The 5,974-nt window shown below is 43.7% G+C and overlaps 4 non-coding genes across 4 annotated transcripts; 2 read left to right on the top strand and 2 right to left on the bottom strand.

Moving 5' to 3' along the window:
* Positions 1-3,193: 3,193 nt before the first annotated feature.
* Positions 3,194-3,265, bottom strand: trnap-agg (transfer RNA proline (anticodon AGG)). The gene has a single exon. It is a non-coding gene; the product is annotated as a tRNA-Pro (tRNA).
* A 1,151-nt stretch (positions 3,266-4,416) lies between these two features.
* trnam-cau (transfer RNA methionine (anticodon CAU)) lies at positions 4,417-4,488 on the top strand. The gene has a single exon. It is a non-coding gene; the product is annotated as a tRNA-Met (tRNA).
* A 901-nt stretch (positions 4,489-5,389) lies between these two features.
* Positions 5,390-5,461, bottom strand: trnap-agg (transfer RNA proline (anticodon AGG)). The gene has a single exon. It is a non-coding gene; the product is annotated as a tRNA-Pro (tRNA).
* A 159-nt stretch (positions 5,462-5,620) lies between these two features.
* trnal-uag (transfer RNA leucine (anticodon UAG)) lies at positions 5,621-5,702 on the top strand. The gene has a single exon. It is a non-coding gene; the product is annotated as a tRNA-Leu (tRNA).
* Positions 5,703-5,974: the final 272 nt, after the last annotated feature.

Below are 5,974 nucleotides of genomic sequence, written 5' to 3'. Positions count from 1 at the left end.
AAAACATGTTTTCAGTTATTTCACCTTTTTTTGTTAAGTACATAACTCCACATGTGTTCATTCATAGTTTTGATGCCTTCAGTGAGAATCTACAATGTAAACAGTCATGAAAATAAAGAAAACGCATTGAATGAGAAGGTGTGTCCAAACTTTTGGCCTGTACTGTATATGTAACTGCAGTGATGGTGTTGGCCACTGAGTACTGCCAGAAAGCAAGTAAGCTACACTCAGTACTGTGCCTGAACACACACTGTGTAGACACTGACAGAGGACTGATACTGCTTCTGCTGCTCTGCAACTGTGCTGCTTTCATTACGCAGCCTATGTGGCCAATGTCAAACTTAAGAGCTGTCGAGATGGTTTGCTTTGGTCAACTGTGCAACTTTGTGTGCGAACTTCATCAAAATGGAACTTGACAAAAAAGAATGTTTCCTTGCTTAAAGTAATCCACTGAAATTAATTTATTTTGCTTTGCAGTTTTGCCATTTTATATCCTGTTGGGACCGGGCCACATTACTGCTTTAAAACACTTGAATCCAAATCTTTAAGTTCTATGTTGAGAAATAATAACATACTTTTCTGAGGTTCTATATTGGAATTTTAACAATAGCAATTAAGAGCTGAGTCAGCTTCCCCTTGGCTAAATAATAGATCACAATGCAGGCTCTCATTGGTCTTCCACTTTGACACATTACTCAGCAAGTAAACAGCTCCACCACTACAAATCAATGTCATTCTAAAATTCACAGACACCAGCACATCAAAACCCAGAAATATTCTGTGCACTGCAGTCTGCCAAACTTTTCAATTTGTAGCAAACAGACAGGCAAACATCCTCAGAAAGTATGATGAATGTCTTATCTGTCTGCTTCTATTTATCTGCCAACCTGTATATTTATGAGAGATTTATGCGCTCCAGTTCTTCCACGTACAGCAGCAGGTGAACAAAGCAGGACAATCAGGGAGTTTGGGGGTTTGGGCTTACTGCAAAAACACCAAAACAGTGTGTTTTATTCATAAGATGCAAAGGCTAACACATATATGTCTCTGCCTTTCTACATATGCACTTGTGGATCAGAGTCTGTGTATTTGCATCATCAAGTTCCCCCGAAGCACCAAATGAAAAGAAAGGAGAAAAAAAGTGTCCGTCCTTCCACCACACCGACAGAAAGACGAAAGCAGAGACAGAGAGCGAAAGAGAAGCAGCTCACCTTCCACACCATCGGGAGTGTCTGAGAGATGCTGACAGCTCATTTCCATGAACTGTCTGACTGTGGCCGATATATATACTGGAACGAGTGAAAGGAAGTAGGAGGCAAAGAAATGTGGAGGTCCAAGTCAAGGTGAAGTCAAGTCGGAGATGAATAGAAGGAGGATGATGGCAAAGCAAAGACAGAGGGGAGCACATAAACAGATAGCTGAACGTTGCGGGGCATGAAAGGACAAATGGTGACAGAGAAGGCAGAAAGCAAACGGGAAAGAGGAGCTGGAGCAAAAATATCTTCTCTAGTCTCTGTGACCCGCTAGAGGAAAAACAACAAAAATATGTATGTGTGACACCTTTGCTCTTATACTCAGGTACTGCTGTGTGCAGTATATATTGAAATATTGTCGTCATTTGACATTTCATGTGACTCAAAGAATAGACTGGAAAAGTTAGATTTCCATATTTCAAGGCAAAACATAAATTCCAAATACAGAGGTTAAATGCATGGATAGATTATAACTGCACTGTGACAGACTAGGTATACGCGACCATCTCTTAAGAACTTGCTTCCAAGACAACTTGAATAAAAGTGTCCACATACCCAATGATAATGTCCTTTCTTAATCATAAGTTGTTATTGAGTGCCCCCAGGATCAACTCATTGTAATACTTCACACCAGCACAACCTGGTCTCGCTCCGAAGTCTTCGAAAACTGGCACTTGGTCAGTGACTTCCGGCGTCACACACCAAGGAAAAAAGGTGTCCTTTTACATCGGCATGATACTTGGCATTGGTGTCAGGGGGAAATGTGGCAAGACAACATAACTTATGGGGGCGAAAATTCAACTAGGATGGATGGGTCCAACAACCACAGACTTTCACTTGGGGGGCCACTGTTTGCATTTGATTGTGAAGCCACCCTAACCCTAACCCAGCAGAAGCGTGCTGGGCCCATAACCCAGAGGTCGATGGATCGAAACCATCCTCTGCTAACTGACAATCATTTGGATCAATGGGATCTCTGTATGCTTTCCATTCACATTGTTTGTACTTAGATGCAAGTGTAAAGCTGCTGCTAGCTTCTTTACAATACTCACACCCCAGGCAGTTGATATCATTCACTAACATCTTCCATTGATGGCTCTTATTTCCATTGAAATGTCTTAACCTGCTGATGAACTTCTGTCACTTGCTCATCAACTGTAGACACAATGGAGAGGCACTTGGAGGTAGTGTGGCCTAGTGGTTCGAGACGCTGGATTAAGGCTCCAGTCTCTCAGGAGGCATGGGTTCGAACTCCACCACTGCCATTTGACAATACAGGGTATCAGGTAATCCACCTGATGTGGTGGCCTGACTTTGTCCTAAGTTGCATGCTACTCTTATTAGCATAGCAACGTTTATTCGGCACAGTGAAGCAACCACTGTTACCAAAAGGACAAGTGGATGTTTGAGTGGCTCCATGTTGACCCTACCATTTCCATGGCATACGTATTTAACATTGCCCCAGTTTGACATGACCATGCAATCATTGCCCCACATGTCAAAGGTGAAATAAGCATTCATTGTGGTGTGGAAAATATCACCAAAGCAATGTATCTGATTCTTTTCACTTTTCAAACACTTGCAGTTCAAGAAAAGTCAACTCTTAAATGTTGCTCTTAAGTCTGATTATTTAGCATGTGTCATCTGACCGAGCCAATAAAAAAACAAAACACGTGGTAGACTTTCAAGAGAGCTGAACCTGGCCAATGTTTGCTACAGTGCAACGCCACATTTTATGTTAAAGGCTTCATTGTAAAATGGACAGTTGTTGTACAGCCATGTTTTCACTCGTGCTGAAGTCCACATTGATCAACTTTTGCTGTTGGGCTTATCTGGGATTTCAAACCCTGTACTTGTCTCATGCTTGATAGAGAAATCCAGCAGAGGAGCATGTTGTTTGTATTGCACACAGTATCTAAAGAGTCACTTTTCTAGCTTGTGGGCTCGTCCAGGAGTTGAACCCGGGACCTCTCGCACCCTAAGCGAGAATCATACCACTAGACCAACTAGCCAAGCTGCCGCATCATGCTATGTCATCTCAGCCAAAGCCTGCTTAGATGTGTCACACGTGAGTATGGCTGAGCTGAGAAAAAAAAATGCAGGCACAGTGGAGCAGTTCTTGTAGTTTGGCCGAGTGGTCTAAGGCGCTGGATTTAGGCTTCAGTCTCTGTGGAGGCATGGGTTTAAATCCCACCACTGCCATTTGACAATGCAAGATGTCAGGCAAAGAGACTCATGAGGTAACCTGAGGTTGTCTGAAATTGCATGCACTTCTTATTTGTGTACTTGATGGTATCAGACTTGCATGATGCAACCACTATTACTAAAAGACAAGTGGATGTTTGGCTGGCTCCGTGCTGACTCTTAAGAAATTCTGTCCATATTCACATTGCCATGGTTTAAGATGACAAAGCAGTAATTGCCACAAGTATCTTTAGTGACATAAGCATTCATTGTGGATGGAAAATATCGCCAAGGTCAATATCTGATTCTTCTCACTTTGAAAACACTTGTCATTCAGGCAATGTCAAATGTTGACCTTTGCTCTTAAGTCTGATTGGTTGAAGGTATTTACATGGCAGCACTGCTTGCTGTTGAAGGAGCAATAATCATTGACAGTTGAGTACCTTGACTAGAGTTTGTGAAGCGCCACTGAGCAGAGCGGGAGTGATACTGAAAAAAATGAGGTAGAGGGGCCAAGTGGGAGGATGCTTCTATCCTTTCCACCCACGCTCAATTTGCCATGTCATCAAATGACTGAGGTTTCATTGCCACAGGTGTCTCATGTGGACACGTTCCAAGATTATTGGATGGAGTTGGGAAAATCACAAGAAAAAGCATCACTGCAAGGTCCACCAAATGCTTAACATTTCAGCCTGTATGCTGGCTAATCTTGGTTGGCACGGGTTCCCAAAGATTCACACAAAATTGAACCTAGCGGGCGAGGCTCATAAACCAGATGTCGGTCCATGGAAACCACCCTCTGCTAGCTGTGTAAACTTTGGATCAAGAGGATGTCTCTTTACTTTCCTTCCGTGCTGTCATTGCCCTGATGTCAGATGACTAAGCATCCGTTGCTGCTGAAATCTTGGTTCCCTCAAGTTCCCAAAGGTGCCCACAATATTGGACCACAGATTTTTAAACTGCAGACCTTGGCATATTAAGCAGAGTGGCGCAGCGGAAGCGTGCTGGGCCCATAACCCAGAGGTCGATGGATCGAAACCATCCTCTGCTAATCCCTTGGATGGCAAGTATGTCTTTCTCCTCTACATCCATGTTTTCACTGAGAGAGTTGAACCTGGTCATTTTTTGCTACGTAATGCTAATGGCTTCATTGTAAAGTGCACAGTTCTTCCAATGCACTCTTTCTCACTCATCAAACAGTAACCACTGCCCCACTCTTGGGGTGTTTCTCAAAGTCGAAGGACGATCCTTGAATGACTGAGTTTCAAGGATGCTACGTCATCAAATACCGCCGAAGGACTTTTCCAATGTTAAGGATCCTTCCAAATCTACCGAGGACTGAGTCCTTCTTTTAGAGAAACGTCAAGGACGCATGTGTATAAAACACCCACAATTGTTTGCGCACAACTTGCTGGAAGTGAGGGCAGAGATGGGGCGCTAAGTGTCCACCCCCTACCCCCTCTTCCATTCACATGATAATGACATAATAATTGCTCTCATTCTTTTGGTTTCAACTGGTGTATTTTTCGGAGAAATCGTGTCAACAACCATCACAGAAAACATTTCAGAATATCCTGCAGGTCAAAGCACCACTCTAGAAATACTGCTTACATTTATTGAAAAAGTACAACAACATTAGAGAGCCCAGAATTACCATGGTACCCTGAAACCCCCTGAGTCTGCTGAGGGAAATGATGTACATCTGGGGGCACTTGTTAGCCTGTTCCAATGCTAGGAAGGACTCCTGCATTGACTCTGTAGGATCCTTCCTTGGTAGGACAGTCCTTGACCTTGACTTTGACCTCCTTGGTAGGACAGTCCTTGACCTTGACTTTGACCTCCTTGGGCTTTTCCAGTATTTGAACTCTCACATGATCACAGTTTTTACTCCTGCACCCTGAGGTTCTTCTCCTGCACAGTTCCTCAGAAAGTAAACATTCGCTCTTGCTTTTGGGCTCGTCCGGGATTTGAACCCGGGACCTCTCACACCCTAAGCGAGAATCATACCCCTAGACCAACGAGCCAAGGGCAAGAGGTGTCATTCTGTGCCATCCTGGCAAAAGCCTTCTACGCTCTGCAAGAAACATGAAATGTCCAATGTTCAACATAGGGCATGTGTCACACATGAGTGTGGCTGAGCGGAGGAAAGAAAAAGGTCCAGACAGGAAAAGGAGGCTATTGCAGGTAGTGTGGCCGAGTGGTCTAAGGCGCTGGATTTAGGCTCCAGTCTCTCAGGAGGCGTGGGTTCAAATCCCACCACTGCCATCTGGCAATGTAGGATATCAGGTCATGGTGAAGTGATTCATGTGGTAACCTGATGTTGTCCTCAATTGCATGCACCTCTTATTGGTGTACTTAAGGGTAATAGACTTGTGTGAAGCAAAAGACAAGTGGATGTTTGGCTGGCTCCGTGCTGACTCTACCAATTCCATCCATATTCGCATTGCCATCGTTTAAGATGACAAAGCAGTCATTGCCACAAGTATCTTTAGTGACATAAGCATTCATTGTGAGTGGAGTGGAAAATCAAAGCTCAA

Source organism: Epinephelus fuscoguttatus, linkage group LG9 (assembly GCF_011397635.1).
Source record: "Epinephelus fuscoguttatus linkage group LG9, E.fuscoguttatus.final_Chr_v1".
Taxonomy (NCBI): domain Eukaryota; kingdom Metazoa; phylum Chordata; class Actinopteri; order Perciformes; family Serranidae; genus Epinephelus; species Epinephelus fuscoguttatus.
Note: the sequence above shows the minus strand (reverse complement) of the source record. Positions and strands in the feature narration are given on the sequence as shown.